Below are 19,054 nucleotides of genomic sequence, written 5' to 3' on the forward strand. Positions count from 1 at the left end.
ACAGGTCAAACCAGGAGTCCACATCATAAAGTAACACACAAATAAGGCAGTACTACAGCAAGCCAGTTCACATGCTAAAGTCTAACTGTGCAGGAACCTTTACCAGCAAATATACAGCTATAGAGTCATAGAAGAGTTACGGTTGGAAAGGACTTTGAGACCATCTAGTTCCAACCTCCCTGCCATAGGCAGGGACACCTCACACTAAGCCGTGTTACCCAAGGCTTTGTCCAACCTGGCTTTCAACACCAATATAGCTAAACTAAAATCCCACACCCCCAAAAACCAGAAACAATGAAAACCTCAGAGTTGAGGTTAAATAGTGCTTCCTGACCCACAGGTGTGGTGGAGGTTTCAGGTGAGGCTTGTCAAGGCCATTAAGGCTTATTGTCCACTCAGGGCCCTGACATTTGTTAGTGTCAACTGATTAGGATCTACCTTCTGGAGCCTAGAAGCAGGAAAAGGAGAGATCTGGAGGGGTTTTCTTTTAAGGTAGGTATAGTGTGTCATTATTAGAAGTATCCAAAGATATGGAGACTAGGGTTAAAACAACAGAAATCTGCCCATGTGTTATCTTATGTCCCTTATCCATTTCAGCTGGATACCCAGCTCTAAAGGGAGCAAGACTCTCTCTCTGCCTAATTTTACCACTGGTGAAGATCAGTGACCATTACCCCTTGAAAAAGACATGTTTAGGATTTCAAAACTTCTTTGCTTGTCCAGTGTGGTAGCATACTCCCCTTCACACCTGACCTTTATTTCCTATAACCCTACTGAAGCAACAACCACCAGTGGTGGTCAGAATATATGTATCTGGTTGTGGTGGCTGCAACAACCAGGAGCTAATTTGAGCAATGCACGCACCTAATCACAGTGCTGATCAAAGTCCAACTCAAGCCAGGTTTGGAAAAAACTAGGATCTGTAGCTGATATGCAAATATGAATACAAGTCAATCATCATACTCTATAAATAGTAGTAGCCCAAGGCCTGTGCCGCTCTCCTGCATGGCAGTGCACTGTGCACCCCTATCTCCTTTTGAGTAGGAATGCCTCTCAAGGTTACTCCCCAGGGTTGAGAGTATCCTTATCACATCAGATCCTTGATATATGAATTAGGAATAAGTGCACTCAAACTTTGAAATCTTAGCTAAGTGATATAAAAGATTGATAGTGCACATAAAATAGTTTAGTCATAAACCACTGACAAAGTCTGTATCTAGCCTCGCCTCTGAGAAAAGACATCCCTTTGAGAAAGGAGTTTAGAAAGCAATGCGGTCCTTTTGGAACCTCATGACCCAATGGGAGGGTCTCTGACAGTTTTGTCTGACCCTATCCTCTATGCAGTAAATAATCAAGTGAACCTTGCCATCAAATCTTCTTAAACCATTGTCAATTTTACTACCAAACTTTGTTAAATCACTGCTTTATATCAATAAACATATCACTGCTTCTCTTTTACAAGTGAAGTGTGTGATTTCATCTATGACACTGAAGTGCCTGCAGGCAGGACAGAGTAATTACAAACTTCTCAAGAGAATGCTTGCTGTAGTCTCTTGGCAACAGAATCAGAATTTCATTCACTGGCCAACAGGCATTAAAATTTACTTCAGGTGCTAATGAAGTCCCTGCAATCCAAACGCTAGCTCAAACTGCTTTTAGCCCCTAGTGAGAAACTGTTCCATCATGCCTACCTATATATCTATATAAACATTAACACAAGTATTTCCCACTTTATTTGCAAACTTTCACCTTTCTATCTCTGTTTCCATCCAAACTTTCAATCTTAAGTCATGTTTCACCTTTCTTTGCTCTCCCATAGTAGTATGTTTTAATGAGGACTCACTTCATCTATACTATCCAGGTTGTCAGTCACCATTTTTGCTTGGCAACAAGAATGATAATCTATCAAAGACTGTACCAATCTATAAAATGACTGCATTTTTTTTCTGATTGAATTAATATTGGTTTTCAATCCTAGCACAATTTATATTTTCCATTTAATACTGGTTTTAAATTAAATAAGTAAATTTACACTATTGGTGTGTAGACTGATATTTTGGTCTTTCAGAAAGCAAGCAAAAGTAATTATATTCTCTAGTACCTCCTTAGTTCTTATGACTTCTAGTTGTAATGTCATTCAAAAAGATCAGGAAAAGCTAGCTATTGCCTATTACAAGGAAATATTGATAAAACTGTCTTACTTAATGGGAAGCCATCTGATATTTTAAAGAAGTCCAGATCACCTATGAAACTTTAAGACCCTTAACACTTGAGGATTTTACCATTAACTTCTAATATCTCATTTCAACCCTCCTGGTGAACATTTTGAATGCTTCTTACCTCATAAACAAACCCTTTTAATAATGTTTTTGTGACAGCTTTTGCTTGGTCTAGAAGACCCATAACTTTTCTAGATTTTATTTTTTCTGTAAAAGTGTGAAAGTGAGCTGGCATTTACAATCTGTTATTATATTTGGAAAACATGGTTGCATTTTAAACCATGCCATTGAGTTGAATTCAGAAATTTGAAGCTTCATTTTAGTTTGGAGAGGAAGAGTATATAGATATGTTGAGAAGCAATATGAGAGAAATAAATTATTTGTGATCTTGCAGACCAGACTTTTATTTTCCATTGAACCCAAATAGAATACACTCATTTTCCATTCACTTTGTGGACCTTTTTGTACTGAAGATATTTATGTATTGCTCATTTCTCCAATATTTTATAACCTCTCAACCATAACTGTAAACCAGACTAAAATTAACCATTTTCCAATTTGTCCTACCATGTAAATGCTTGCTAGTTTTATTGATTGCATTACAAAGAGTTTATATTGCCTTGGCAAACAGTTTACAGGGACTATAAAATAAGCCCTAAAATAGGCCATGAAAATGTTCCTGCAAGTCAAGCTTCATTGCCTCTAGAAAATGCACTTGTAATGTACATTACATATATCCAAAAGATAGGAGCGCAATTTCTATAAACCTGGTATCACTTTAATGCAAAATTAACAATTGTTTGAATGGGAGACAGATTTAAAAATAAAGCAATGACCAGTTCAGATAGATACATGCTTTACAGAGCACATTTGACATTCCCATGGTTTTTAGATTCCATTGTTCAAAACCTTTAATTATTTATCCCCTGCTGTTATTTATTTATTTTATTTCGCTTTTGCTTTTGCTTTAAAATGAAGTGGGAGTGACAGAAGAGGGAAGGCAAAGTTGGCTACCTGGGAGTCATCCTTACTAGATTCAGATGATCCTCTTCTCAATTGTAATCAAAAGATAAAGGGCAAATAATTTGTTTATGAGCTTCCCCTAGTACACATTTCTTTGTATTTACATAGGTATGACTAAGAAGTGTTATAATTTGTTCATGTGTCTCCTAAAAAACTGACCAGAGTGGTTCAGGAATACATATTCTAAAAGACAGACAGTCCACTTTAAACTCAGAAAGTTCCATGAGCTTGTCAAATATTATCTTCATCAATCCTTCAACCAAAGTCACTACTTCTTTTGACTAACCTGAGCATGGCCCTGTCATCATGGATGGCAGATAGAAGACCATAGCTCTATAATGATACTTATTTCTCACTGCCCTTCTACCCGTTTGTCTACTTGACCTTAAATGCAGTCATTTCTGCTGTGGTGTCTTCTACATATATAGATATTCTGCCTAGCCCTCTGACCACTGTAGTCAATTCACCACTTCCTTCAGATCTTTTTCAAACTACTGATCTGACATTGTCTGTCAATACTTCTCATTTCTTTTTGCTGTACAGTAACTCACACGTTAAATCCCCTTTGGCTCCCTTTTTGATTTTTCTTTTTCCTTTTTTTGCCCATCCTTTCCCATCTAATACTCATTTTTCCTGTTATTTGATGTTTCAAACTTCTGACCTGTTGATATTTGTCAATTGCATTTTCTACTTGGAATAGCCTGACTTTTTTCCATCTATCTATGCCTGAATAAGATCCACTAATTCTATCTCTTTTGCTGTTAACTGGCAACCCTGCAAAGAACAGCCAATGGCATTTAGGGCCACCAGTTAATGGAAGAACTTCAAAGGAGGTTGCAAAGGAAAGTGACTTGAAAAGAGAAGCAGTTAGAATTGAATTAAATTTTACTTAAATAGTTGTGCAGTTCAGTAGTTGTACTCTGCCTTTCTTTCAAACAGCCAAATTCTTATTCTTTAGATGCTTTTCCCTCCTTGTTTTTATAACTGCCTTTCAGGTTGCACTCATTCCTGTCATTTCTGGGTAACAGTTTTCTGTTTCTATCTATGATAAGCTTCCCTGGACATCATACTGCTGTACTACTAGAAAAACACCTTTCTTATGCCATCACAAATCACAGTTCTAAAGAGCAAATAATCTCAAACTGCGTAATTTCAAAATGATGCTCACATTTTCAACGTCAAATTGCAGCTTTTTAAAGACCATTTGTTTATTTGTGCTCTTAACCAGACAATGTTCCAGCAAAGTGCTGCAATATTGAAAAGTCAATGTTCGTTTAGGAACCACATTGAGATTCCCTAAATGAACGCAGACAGTGCAAAGTGATTTGTATGCAAAACATATGTTGCCTAATCGGATTCATAAACTCAAAGTGCATTTAATCAATTATTTATATTTGATTCACGATCATTTGAAAAAAATCCTTAATGATATCAAAACCAGAATAAACAATGGATCATAAATTTCACTTATTCTAAATTAAGCAGATACAATCACAGTACTTAATATCCCAAATGATGAATGAGAAATTCATATTAAAGAAAGAGCATCTAAAACTATGACTTATTTCTTTCTTCCTGTAATTTGTTTTCCAAAGTGGATGTTATATAAGATAAAATTTAAACATTTTTCTCCTATACAGATAACATTGTAGTAGGAATTAATGTACTTTTTTTCATATTAAAAAGAGAAAGTTACTGTTTATTCAAGTCCCTTCAAAATTAATAGTTACCCTGTAAATATATTTTAGCATTAAATGAAAATGCATAATGTTTTCCATTAAAAGAAAAATTATTAGATATCAGAACTGCTACAGATTGTTCATATATTTGGTTCAGCGCTTTTTAGCCTCTGGTTCCCAGCAGTATGCAACAAATCTGTCTTGGTAAAATCACCACTCAACATTTTGGTATTCTTTATGTTATTCTTCATGTTATTCTTCAAGAAGGGAAGGTAGAGCATGTGCAGAAGAAACTCTTGATTTTGACAAATAAATTTAGATACCCAGAATTAGAAATCGAGTTATAAGAGGTTTTGTCTTGTCCATGTGTCCAAGGCATGATCAAATCCGTCTCATTGTAGGTATTTTCTAGTCAGCTGTGAATCACTACCAATCCTTAGCACTCTACTACCTTCACAGATTAGCTATTTTTGTCTAACTAACTTCAGCATTAGGTAGATAATATCTATTCCCAAAATTAAAGCCACCTTCACTAGATCAGGTTTCTCGAAACCCCATCCAACCCGGACTTGAACACTTCCAGCATTGGGATGGTGAATCATAGATGGATCATTTTATGATTCTATGAAATCAGAAACCTGACAGCAAGTTGTAATCTGATGCAGAAGTCTAGATAGAAATTATTTTATAACATTGTAAATATATAGCTGCATTTTCCATCATTTAAAATATAACAAATTTGATTATTGTAAGTCTAAAACTTTATGACCAAATGATGATCTACCTCTCAGAAATTATTTCTTCTTTTATGTATAGACACATGAACTGGAAAGATATAAGTAATACATACAAATTCAGAGGTATTTTGAAAATATATAAACTCTAAGTTAGAGGTTCATTAAGTGATCCAACACCTCCATAATGTCTACAAGACAAACAATATTATTTAGAACATGGATTAAGAATGAACTTCTGCAATCAGGAGACTGAAAGACTCAGAAAAGATTGACTATAAGACCAGGAACAGAACAAAACTTACAAAACACTTGAAGTACAAAAACCACCTTAGTATGGGGAAAAAAAAGAAGTCCTTCTGCTTTATTAAAAGAAGCTCAAGAGCTGCCTGTCTCCTACATAGATGAAGCACCACTCCAGGCAAATACACATAAGCGAATCCTTATGACCACCTGTGAAGTAGTCTTAAGGATTTAACTTAAATGAGATTGAGTCACAGTACTGACAACACTCTTTCAAATCAATGTAATCCTAGTCAATACATTTCAGTATCCCTTGTCCTGCTGAAGTAAAATGTAAAATTCCTACTGGCAGCAGAGACAAGATTTCATCATATATATCAATTCTGAACAATAGCAGAAGTTAGGCGACTCTATAGTCTTTTGAACAACATTATAATGTGTTCTGGCATCTGAAAAGCAAAGCTGGCAAAATTCATTGTGGAAAGATTTATTTATTTATTTTTAATTAAAACTACTACCTACCAGGAACATAGTGAATTATCTTTCACTTTAAATATTTCTTGTTTTTCAAGCAAGACCTGATATTTTAACAGAAGGTGTGTAAGAATCACCGAGTAGAGGTATAGGTTGCAATTTAACTGAATAATTTTTGTGGGTTTTTTCTTTCCTTGCAGACCAAAAATTTATGAAAACAAGACCATATGTGAAATTCTAAATGCTTTAATTTATTTTTATTCAAAAGCAGGGTGTGAACTAGGAAACTTTGAGTTACCCTTTAGCTTTTCCAACCTATGATATAGTGCTTCACACAGGTGGTAGAAACTCACTTCTCTAAGTGGAGATCCATGACTCTCCTTCATCCACACTTCATAGACTTCATTTGCTCAGCATACATATGCAAATTCATTCAGGTCATAATTTATCCACCAAATTAGATCACAGACAGTTTTGTAAGTACTTTAGCACCTTTTTTTTATCTCCTGCTTTGCACCAAGTCTTTCCATTTTACCTATACTATGTATTGTAAAGCAGTGCAGATAATTCTCCAAACTGGCAGCAAAAATGTTTCAGAGGAAAAAAAAATTGCTTCAGCCCTATCACTCAAGTTTCCAACATTTCTTTCATTGCCTATCTACAGCACTGCAGTGTGTTTTGTTAACATTCAAGTTTGTACAAGGATAACTCATGTGCACTGAAGTAGTGCCAAAGAGTGCCCTATAAACATATGGATATATTTTCCAAGTATCTAGCTAGCACTGAATTTTTGCATTCCTGTCTTATGAATATTAAGTCATGAGGTCAAGAGTCTTTTAAGAAACTCCATGCATTTAAGACAAAATTATGTGTCATTTTTATTTGATCACATACCTTCATTTGACCAGCTACTGGTTTTGAACTTTTAGCTGTATATTTATTATTCTTCCCATCACTCCACTAGGTTTTGGATTTTTTTCTTTTCAAAGATATCATGTTTTATCACATTTAATAGTATCGAGACTTTTCACAGTAGGATTTACATTTGGTTTTGGCACAAAATAGACAATTCCTAAGGCAACCTATAATTCCAATCCATTAGGCTAATGTATTGCAGCTGCTGTGAACAGTGGGCATGTCATCTTTTGCATAATGATGTCTGGTACAACACAGAATATAAACCAAAATAAGCTGAAAAATTATTCTGCATCTAGACATCACACAGAGCTATTTCACCCTTTTCCTTCGCCCCAGTTCTTAACAGAGGAGTCTTTTATATGTGTGGGTAACTTTAGGGTTTTTTTAAGTGTTGCCTTTTACAGTTGGTAAACTCTCCTATAAATGCATTCTAGCCAGCTGCATGTAGTTTACCTGTAATGTGTATATAAGTAATCGGTATTCAGCACTGGTTATCAATTAAGAATTTTTAGAAATGTATAGTAATTTACATCACAATTCATTTATTAATTCCACTTAATTTTCTTAATTTTATTTTAAAAAATTTTCACCACAAAACCTACAAGATTTCCTTAAAGTAAAAGATGGACCATTAGGGAATAATTCATAAATTCATGCATATTCATTTTCACTTATCTATTCTGCTTTAAAAAGTATCAATACTTTCTATGCTGCCGATGCTGCCTTTGCCAGACCATCAGACATTATGATATAACACCAAACTATTGTCAATAATTATTTTGCATCTTATATTATGTATTCTGAGAGAAAGATTGAGAAAAAACAAATGATGCTCTCCTAACCTGTTAGCTAAGTTACCTTCACAGGGCAGGGTCTAGTCTCTATATTATTACAGCAACAAAAGGCACAAAGTCACACACCGCACCATAAGCAGTAACTTCATGATGAAGCAGGCAGTGCAAATTCTATCATTTAGGTAATTTGTTTCGCACTTCAATTATTAAAATTCATGATTTATCCTTATGAAATTACAGTGATCAAACATACTTGATAAAGATAGTTTTATAAATAGCTTGTCATTTTCTACCATGATGTAATTATGTTACCACTAGGGTTAACTTTGATTATGACAGAGCACTACAGAAAAGTTAAAAAACTCTGTAGCAAATACAAGCAGAATGGTAAAGTGCAAAAAAGGCAATTTCTTATTTATAAATAAGGACCCAAAACTATATTTGACCTAGAAATTATCTTCCTGTTTCATTAGATTCACTTCATATTAATCTATTAAAGAAGCCTGTCATCTATTTTTACATTTGTGAATTTGGAGTTACACAGTTAATCTTGCTTCCATGTAACAAAGCTTTTTCAGTAATACCAGCCGAGGACTGCAACATTCCCTTTTCTCAGGTATTCCATGTTAGTGAAACTGTTAAGGCCTGACCCTTTCCCTCACATTGCTAATTGTACCAGTAGTACTTGACAAGAGAAGAGAGAGAGCAACCTTTTATTTGACCAAAGCCAATCTTTTCAAGCACCTCCAACCGTCCACACTATAGCATGATTCCATAACATCTCCACAAAAGCAAAATAATCTTGGGCTATAAGTCACATAAGCTGCTAACAAGGGTGCTAATGGGACAAGTCAGCATAGACTATGTGATTACTACCAGGAAGACACTAGATTCCCCAGAGCGGGAGCACTCATACCACAAGTTCCTTCTTCATTGCAGACTAGAAAGTCCTATAAATGTGGGAGAAAGAGCAGATAGAATCATGGAAAAAAAAATAGGTTGGAAGGGAACTGTAGATGTTATCTAGGACCATCTCCTGGTCAGAATGGAGTTGACTTCTGTTGGACCAGGTTGCCAAGAGCTTTGTTCTAATAGGGTGTTCCTGGAAGCCTGCTAGAACAATCTTTTCCAGTGACTTACCATTCACATTGTAAATATATTATTTTTCAGGTGTGATTCAAAATTTCCTTGTTGTAACCTATGACTGTTGCTTCTCACTTTTCCATATGCACCTCTGAGAAAAGCCAGGCTTCATCTACTTCACCAAATAGTAGACTGCTATTAGATCCCACTGTAGCATTCTTTTCTCCTTAGCATTTTCTTAAGATGTATGCCTCAGGCACCTAACTGCCATAGTTGCCCTCACCTGTACTCTAACCCACTCATCAATATCTCTCTTGTACTGAAGGGGCACAAAACCCAGAGGACTTTAACTGCTTGTCAAGAGCGGATTATTTGCCAGAGATTTAATATGAATTGCTTGTGGTCATTTCCCATCATTATGTTCAGAACACCAGCAGTCATAGGAATCAACAGATATACAAACATAAGCTGTGCTTTCATTCTCTGATGAGTTCCTGTAATTGTGTTCTGCAGCAATTTTTCGTGTTATACATAAAATGTTCACTTTGCTCCTATAAAGGAAGTACACCTTTTTCTAGAGCAAATAAGCACAGAGAAAAGGGCCCTGGTTCATGCTATCTCAATTTAGGGATCAAATAGAAGCACCAAAGCTAAGAGGAAAGCTGTTCTCAGCTCTGACAAAAATCAGTAGAAAATAATAGTAATCTCTAAAGCAGATTCATCTACCAACATCTGGTTTACACCGTAGAAATTCTGAGGAATCCAGTGTCCTATCTTTGTCATAGGAGAAATACAATGTGAATGTTATACACTTTTTCAAAAGACCATGTTTTTCTGAGAAAAGCACACAGTTCAAAAATCTTCATTTTATAGTAAAATAATAAACTGGGTTTCTGCGTTCATCTTCCTTAATTTAGTAAGCATAACTTCAGATCCATGCAATACAAACAGCACAAGATGCTCCTCAGAAGACAAAATAATCTGTTGCCTGTATGATCATTAGAACATGAAACATACACGAACTCATAAGAAATAAAAAGTTTCTCTAAGAAGGTAAAATGCAGCAAAATGGCCGGTTGAGATGCAGAGACTGGGTGCATAGAAATTGGCCAGAAAACTCCCTAGACAGACTCTGAACTGAAGGGGAGGGAGGAGGAACACCCAAGTCTGAAAACTGCAAGAAGGAAACTTCTGTCATATTAAAAGATATTTTCCTCAAGCAAGTTCCCTTATGATCTGTGTCTTAAATATTACAGACTCATAAAGTAGCCATGAATTTGAAAAGACAGGAGATATAAAGGGGGAGCCACAGCTATCTAGTGCTCCCTATAACTGAGGTTGATTATTTTTAATAACAATGCAAAAAATACAGAAAGTTATGTGTTCTATGAAGGCATCTGTTAAGAGCTATTAACCTGTGCCAATAGCTGCGTGACAGCATGACCACATTCTACTGAATGATTCTCTTATGATACTGACAACTCACTGCCTTTTGGTCAGAAACCAATATGTCAGTAGAGCATGCAATATCATACAGAACTTTCCTTTGTTTGATTGCTGATCATTGCCAGATCATTGACTTGAAACTGTAGACCCTAGCTACCCAGGCACTAAAATATTCTTCTGCCCACATCCACTTCAGCTTGACTGTTAACTTGTAGCCCCTCAAAATAACTAATGGTGAATATGCATCCTTACTGCAGAGCTGGAACAGTATCTTGACCTCAGGAATTCTTTAACAAAGGCAATTCTAGAGAAGAATTTTTTTTTTCCTACAGCATATTTTTCTTCTTTATACTTTTTGCATGGATTTAGAGGTCACTTTGAATGGATGCCATTGCATGTACAAACTAGTAACATTTGCCCTTTGATGTTAATACTGCATTAAGGCTAAAAAATGTCCTGTTTGCCAAAGTATGCAGTGGAATATTTCTGTCACATCATCATCTAGGTAGAATTCTATATAACTGAAAGCAAAAAACCCCCAAAAGGAACATTTTCCTGGCTCTCTTTTCCTCAGTCATTATTACAGAGATAGGGGATTTATACTGACCATGGTAGCAGGTGATTTATTATTTTGTTGCTGCAGAAACAGACAGCTGAAAAGGGGGTTTGAAATGGAAATTGTGACATTTACTGAGTAATAATCTTATACCGCCATTTACAGGAAGCAGGTGGTAGCTGTTTACCATTGCAGACAGATGGAAGTCCTGCAGTGGAGTTATTTTTTTCAGTTAGATAAATTAGCTTAAACAATTCAAGTGGTTTTTTTCCCTCTGCTTGATTAGTGCTTTGTGCAAATTTAAGTATTTAAAGACTGTTTTACTATCAAGCAAAATGTTGCGCAGCTCGTATTGTTCTTCCTTTTTGAGCCCCTATACACCAGGTTTAGTTTTTATAAAGAATATAATAACTATTTCATATTCTCAAAGGAGATGCTTCATGAGGGCAAGTAGAAAAAATCCTCCTATGTTAATGTGAGAAAAAAAGAACAACAAACAACAAGGCAAAATATCTTCCAACCAAGTACATTTCCACAGAGCTTTATCCTGAGTACCATTGACTATACATGGCAGTTAGGGGGATGTACCAGTGATACCCACCACACATACTCCTTGCTGTCTCAATCCTATGCTTAGCATTTTCCTTGATGGATAGCTTTAATCTCTGTCATTTAAACAAGCAGTTTTCAAAACACTAATACAGTATCTCCAAAGCCACCACACAGTTTCTAGCAGAATGACCACCTCTATTGCCTCCAATGTTTATAAATGTATCTGATGTTGTGTAATAAAACTCAGATCAATGTAGGGAAAAGGAAGAGGAAAAGGAAAAGGAGAAAAGGAAAAGAAGGAAGCTTTTGGTTCTGAATTTAATCATTCTTAGCTCATCTCTCATTTAAAAGTGGCATACCTACAAACTTTATCATGCAGCATTAAGCCAGATTTCACAAAATCTTGAAACAGCACAATTTTTTATGTTTAAATTAAAAATATTGAACTTATTAAAATTCCACAATGTTAAAGTCTTGTGTTGTTTTCCAAGATCATTAAAATACTTTGAGCTACTTGACGGTAATTAGTATGTTCTATTAATATCTTCAGGCAATTGACATATATAAACATAATCTGATTCTTGTCAGTGAATCTTTGTCTGATCCACTTTGTCTGTGGATCCCCTTGAAGCCAGTGGTAAAATTCCTTCTACTTTCTATGGGAGGAGGATTTCATCCTATGATCTCAAAAAGATCAGGTTGCAAACTTTACTAATTTAATCTCTTTTTTATGAAGTTTGTATTAGTTATGAGACAAGGATTAATTTAATGTAGTAAATTTGAAAGTTTTAAAAGGTGAGAGACCAGCATTAAGCATAGACATAGATACCAGTAACACCATAAAGACAAATTTAAATTAGCTTTTGCAAATGGGTTTGAGCTTTCAGTGGAAACTAATTTCCCTTAACCCATTTAAAAAACCCAGTCTAAAAAAGCAGAGAACTAAATTAGGACTATAATTCAAATTCCTGAACAGGTCCTTCACAGGAAGCTATAGATTAGATGTCCCTTTACTTGCCCAATTGAGATCTAAATTTTTTGTAAAACTATTATTCCTGAAGGTCAAGAAAAACATCAGCTGTACTTTCATCTAAAGAAACTTAATAATTGAATGTTTATTCACCACATTCTTCATGTTGTTACCTAAGCAGTCATCCTTAAAAATCAACGCATTATCAGTTAAAGAATAATAGCACATTTTCCTATAATCTATCATTTGTCTGCAAAGTCTGATTGACTGTTTCACCTCTTCACCTGTGCTTTTTAAAACTCCTGTTCTAGATCTTCCAAAGTATTCAGCCTCATAATTCTTATGGAAATCTAAGTGATTGATGCTGGTAGTATTTTCTTTTTAACTGAGAAGGTGCCATATTTCAGATCTCTTTTTCCTTCCCTCTTTTACAGAATTTTTATCAAGCTGCTTTACTGTTGAGTTTGACAGGTTTCTATGGGTAGGCAAGCACAAGTCTCAGTAAATTTTTAAAGGAGGAACATGGGTCTCTTGCTTTACTGTGGTAGGGAAAAATAAAAAAAAAATATATGAGCTACATTTTCCAGGTATAGTTTGCCAAGACAGGTATTTATGGCCTTAGAATAATTTGCCCTCTCTGGTACACTGTTTATAACAATTTTATACCATCCCAGGCATTCAAGATCCTTCAAATACCCAAGCTGTATTTATGTATTCTCTTAAAATTGCAAAACCTTATTCTTGCTCCCCACATACTTAAAGCCAAAAAGTTCCTCTCTTCAGACTAGCCTTTGGTTGAACATAATGTAGCTTAAAATGCTATACTTTGATGGCAGAGTGACAGCAAATATAATTAAGAGGCACTGCTGAACAGCTAAATTATTGGTGGCTTTGGGCCTACATGAATAAATACCAAGATAAGATAAAAGAATAAGTGCTTATTGCATTTTGCCAGCATGACCTTTCCACCCAAGCCTCTGTATTTACTACTTCTATGGTATTTTAGAGTAAAACAGTACCCACAGAAATATTTTACTTTCATGTCTGTCTGAGATACCTAGATGCCTGTATAATGTACCTGTCTCTTCATTCTAAGTCTCTTCACTCTAAGCTTTCCTTGTTTTCCTAGCACAGTTTACACTGTTTTCCTTGGGGTGATATATTTTCCTCCCTGTTCACACTACCACCTTAGCTAATTCGAATACTCACAAGTTGATCAGACCACTTTTCCAGGCAGTCTAATATGTAATGAAAAGCCAAAATTTTATTTTAAGAGGTCTTTATTTGACTGACTGCCCCTTCACTAGTCTCATCTACGTTCTAGTGCTAAGTTTGATGACACAATTTGATTTGGCCCTAGTTTGAGAAGAACTAAGGCTTTTGTGTATGAATACAGCAAACACTACAACACAAAACCAAATATATAAACTCTTCATGTTAAATACAGGGTGAAAATCAGATTAAGGCTTCCAGGTATTAGCAAAAGTGTCTGGAACAATTTTTTTTCTTTCTTTTCTGGCAAAAAGTGCAGCAGGAAGATAATCTAATAATAGGGTGTAAGATGAAACTTCATACAGTTAGGAATCATGATGTGATTGCCTGCCATAGCACAAGACTTGACCCACTGGTTCAAAAATCCAATTTTACAATCCCACCAGTTGTTGTTATAGTAGAAGTAAGCATCAGTGAATTTCTTGTCCTATCTATCTCTCTATGGGTTTCTTTTCCATTCAAATATTTGACAATTCTACATCTTCAGAAATGCTCTCCGTCACATTTCTTATGTCTCATGTGGGAAAATTCTCTGTCTCTTCCCAATCTAATGCATTTTATAAGTACATAGGAAAGCAGAAAAGGTCACTGTGCAGTGCATACTTTCAATTCTGCAGCAGAGTAGCAATTTCAGCACATTCACTATGCAACATGCGATGTTTTTTATAGGAAAATACACAACCTATATAAACTATTTTTATATAAGGCTTAAAAGGTATTAAATATTACTTCCCCAGATAAAAAATGTAATTTCAATTAGATCACTAAGGTAATCTCATGTAGATCTTCAATCTACAAAAATATTCATTAAATCTTTTCAATATATACTAGTTATAGCATAGCATATTGTAGAATTATGGTACAATTGCATCACAGTAATATCATACAATAGTATGATAAATTTTAAATCATTTCATAAGAAAAACTATGCAGGGCAGTATAGTACAAATAGAAAACTATTCTTAGTAAACATTGTTAAGAAATTTCCTTTTGGTATTTATCACTGCAGGTACAGATTTACAATTATTTTTGCACCTATATTCACCTCTCTTCCTTGCGAACTAGATCCATGCTGAATGGAGTAAAGTTATGGTCTCTCAGAGTTTTACTGATTGCCACTGCATGGAGCATTAATGTTCATACTTGTTAACAATATCAGCTAAAAACAGGAAGCAAATCAAGAATGAAGATTAATCTGAGGACAGCCAGTAGATGTCAGTTTACAGAGATGCATAGTTCATAGTCCCCAAGGTACTTAGGAACTAATCTTCAAACAGATAAGTACTCAGCATGCTTAAATCTAATAACATGATTAAATCCATTACTGAACTATGAATTTCAAATTTTTCATAATCAAATAATTACTTTTTTCATGTGCTTATTTTTTGAACACCAGAAAAAAATATTTTCACCTCTGTCTTAATATTCTATATATATTATCTGTCCAATGATAAATGACATTTTAATCTCCTTCAATATGAGATAAGAGCAGTTATTATAAATTAAAATCAGTTATTATAAATTAAGACGTATGAGAACATGAGACAGAACACTTAAGATAATAGAATATGTATGTAAGAAATTCTGCATTAAAAAAATCAAGTAAAAAGAAATTTATTGCTATTCAAAAAATCCATTATTGCTCTTTTATATGTATGTTTCAGTGAAAAAGATCTTTCATGTTCATAGAACATCATCATGCATTTTTGGTTTATCACCCAGCAGAAAATGACACAATGAGTAATTTTAGCTGTCCTAAGCCTTATTTATGAATCCTTAGCTCTTCATTTCAGAGACTCTACAATTACATCACAAAAAGATAGTGTTTAAGGGCAATTACAATCTAAATAATTAAATTTAATTTCAAGAGACTGGAAGGTTAATTAATTAATAATGATGTTGGTTTACATGGGTTGTTAGGTTGGATTCTTGACCAATTTCCACCAACAGAAAATTACAATAAGCCTACCTATTTCACAGTGAATGTGCACTAATACTAGAAGAAACGGAATCTGTGTGATCATATTATATATTTTTGTAGTTGCACTATTAAATTTGGGGTTTGTTTGTTTTTTCTTTATAAATTTTTGTATCATTTGCACTAGTGATTCATTTCAGCTGGTATTCACAGTATTTACACCAATGATTCATTTCAGCCAGTATTCGCAGGGCAAGAAAAGATCATTCAAAAGCAGAAAGAGACTAAATATTTTATATTCTCAGAACTATTGTGACACTCCTTTATATATGGCTACCCTAAAAACTTGAATGGTCACAAATTTAACTTAGCACATTTTACTACCTATCCAGTATACAGAAGCTTTTCGAAAATTACTACATATCTATAGAGTAGCAATTATGCACACTATAGTTATTTTTAAAACCAATTACTCGATTGGCTATCACAAACTAAATGCTCCCTGTTGCAACATCACACAGCACTTGTCTGTTGGAAGCCATCTGCAGTGATTTTTAAATTTGCTCAAGGCAGATTTAAAAGGCACAATATTAATGTCATGCAGAATCCTATAAATAAATGACCCTATCAGCCTATTTAAGTTTCTCCACCAAAACAACTTAACTTAGATTATATTTCTTTTCCACTTAACATTCTCAGCCCCACCTAAAAATAAATAACTACAGCTTTGGTATTTTTAAATCCTCATTGAATTAAAAATAATCAAATAATAAACATTTTACTGAAGTCTGTACAAACAGCAGCCTGAATTTCATGCAGGTTAACAGCAGAAAGCTTTCCAATAGTGTTCCAGGCCCAAGGGTAGCATGTTGGCTTACTCAAAAAGCAGCAGTCCTGTGACAATACCATTGCCACTTTAGGGATTATCTTTCTATTATATCCACCAGAAATTAAAATGAATTCCATTCCTTAATCTCACTACAAAAGCATGAGTTTTCAATATGTAGGTTGCAAAGGGCTACATATTAAGCTTAAACTGTACCCTACCAGACCACAGGGAGAAGGAGAATTTCATTCATGAAGGTAAGCAACTTGTTTATAATCATGTCTAGTATCAAAGCCACTGGTAAGTGTTGCATTTACCTTTGGTGAATGGGTTGGACATTTTATGTTACTTGGCCAACTAATTACTCAAAAATACACAGATATTCAAAAAGTCATCAGCAAATTAACTTCTCTATGAGAAGTTTTTAGAATGACTTGTTGATTAAGTATCAAGTTTGTATCTTACAGCAAACCCTTCGAAGGAAATACCTGTTTGAATAGAAGGAAATGGAAAACATAACAAGTTTGACCTTGATCGTTATCTGTTTCACAGAAGGAAAGCCTTAAGGCAATGTTTGTGAAAAGACTAGATCTTGGCTGAAAACGGTTATCTAAGCATGCTGTCAGCTTTTTAATGGAGTGAAACAGAAAAAAAGTCATCTGGTACTGAATGAAATTGAAAGTAGCTATTAATGCACGTATTTCATTTATGGTCACAAACATCTTTCAGAATACAGTAATTTTCTTAAATCTTGCATTTCATTATAATAAATTCATGTTGACTGTATTCAGAGGTTTGGCAGATATTAAAAATTTTTTCAAGGAAAGCTGCCAAAGCCACAGATACTCCATTCTGAAGAAACTGCCAGTCTAGAGGGTGCTTAGCTACTCAATGACAGCTGTGAGGGCACTTAGAGTGTGAGTAGCCAGTGATCCACAGGGCTGGGAGCTGTTATTGCAGGAGATTATTTGGAAAACATGCCCCAGGTTAGGGGGTAATGTGTAGTAAGATAGTAAGAACAGTGCATGATCCCTAGAAATTCAAATTATAATTACTTTGGACTTCCTTATTATCATGGATTTTCATTTACTCAACAGGGCAAAATATTTGGTTGCTTGATGCTTATTGCGATATCTCTGTTAGCCATAAAACAAGAGACCAGACTAAAACAGGACAGCTGCAGTCATTTATGCTCATTTCTACACATGCTTGATCCAGTAGTAAATACAAACTCTCACTTGTTAATGGTCACCCTTTCTAAAGCATTTCTCTCTGTGGTGCAATGGCAAAATACCAGCAGGAATTTTCAGAACATGCTCCATTACCTTGCTTGCTACGTTTCTTCACCAATGAGGCTAAACAAGTGAAGATCAGGCAGTACAACATTTTGGGTTTATTTTTACAGTACAATGTTTTGTGTTATTTTCACATTAGCTAATAACAAAGAAAATAAGTATAAGCTGTAATAATTAAGGGGAGTGGAAGGGAAGGAAGCACAGAGGGGGAAAATATTTTGGTATATCAACGTAAAAAAGATCCAGTCCTGAAAGTTCTTAACTACATCTGATATCAGATGCACACTGTAACAAGTCCGCATACGTGACAACACATCCATATTCATTCAGTGTGACAGTTTATGCATATGAAGAGATTGTAGGAAATACCAAAAGGGAGGGGCCAGTTCCAACCATTACCTTTCATCTCAATGCATAAAGAGCAACACAGACTTCTGAGTGTTAAATAACCTATTGATTAACTGTGAAGAATCAAAAATCAGTATTTGCTCCAATTTTCTATCTTGACCTCAGAGAAGACCACCTGCAAAATAAGATGTCATCAGACTGTTTCAACCTACTTTATTACAATTCACTTTTGGTCAAGCTAGGCCAGTTTTCTATGTCGATTTTCTATTCTGTGTGCCTATGTCGATGGTTAGATCTCGTTAGCATATAGTTTAGAAATAACTTTTGTACTCTGTAGCAATCTGTGTCTTCTTTATTTTTTAAAAGTACAAATATGCATACATCTTACAGCTATCACCCTCATAGAGCTGTAACCATTTCAGCTCATATATAAGCTGTTAATTATGTCAAGCAGATAGCACTTTCTCAATTGTTTGCAATTTTCTTTAAACAATGTTTACAAAGGTAGAAAGACATACACACATATTTGCAAATGTTAAGTGCTAGTAAAGTAATGACAGTTTTAGACTACATTGCACCATTCAGGCAAGGAATGAAAGTCAGAGGCAATCCTGACTAGCTAAATTTAGTATCAATTTGTCTTCACCAGCATTTTAATAGTTTAGTTAATATGCTTATGTAGCACATGCTAAAACATATTTTAA

Source organism: Neopsephotus bourkii, unplaced genomic scaffold (genome assembly GCF_033783945.1).
Source record: "Neopsephotus bourkii isolate Nb327-2 ecotype Australia unplaced genomic scaffold, CSIRO-AGI_Nbou_v1 NB_962, whole genome shotgun sequence".
In the NCBI taxonomy this organism is placed as follows: Eukaryota; Metazoa; Chordata; class Aves; order Psittaciformes; family Psittacidae; genus Neopsephotus; species Neopsephotus bourkii.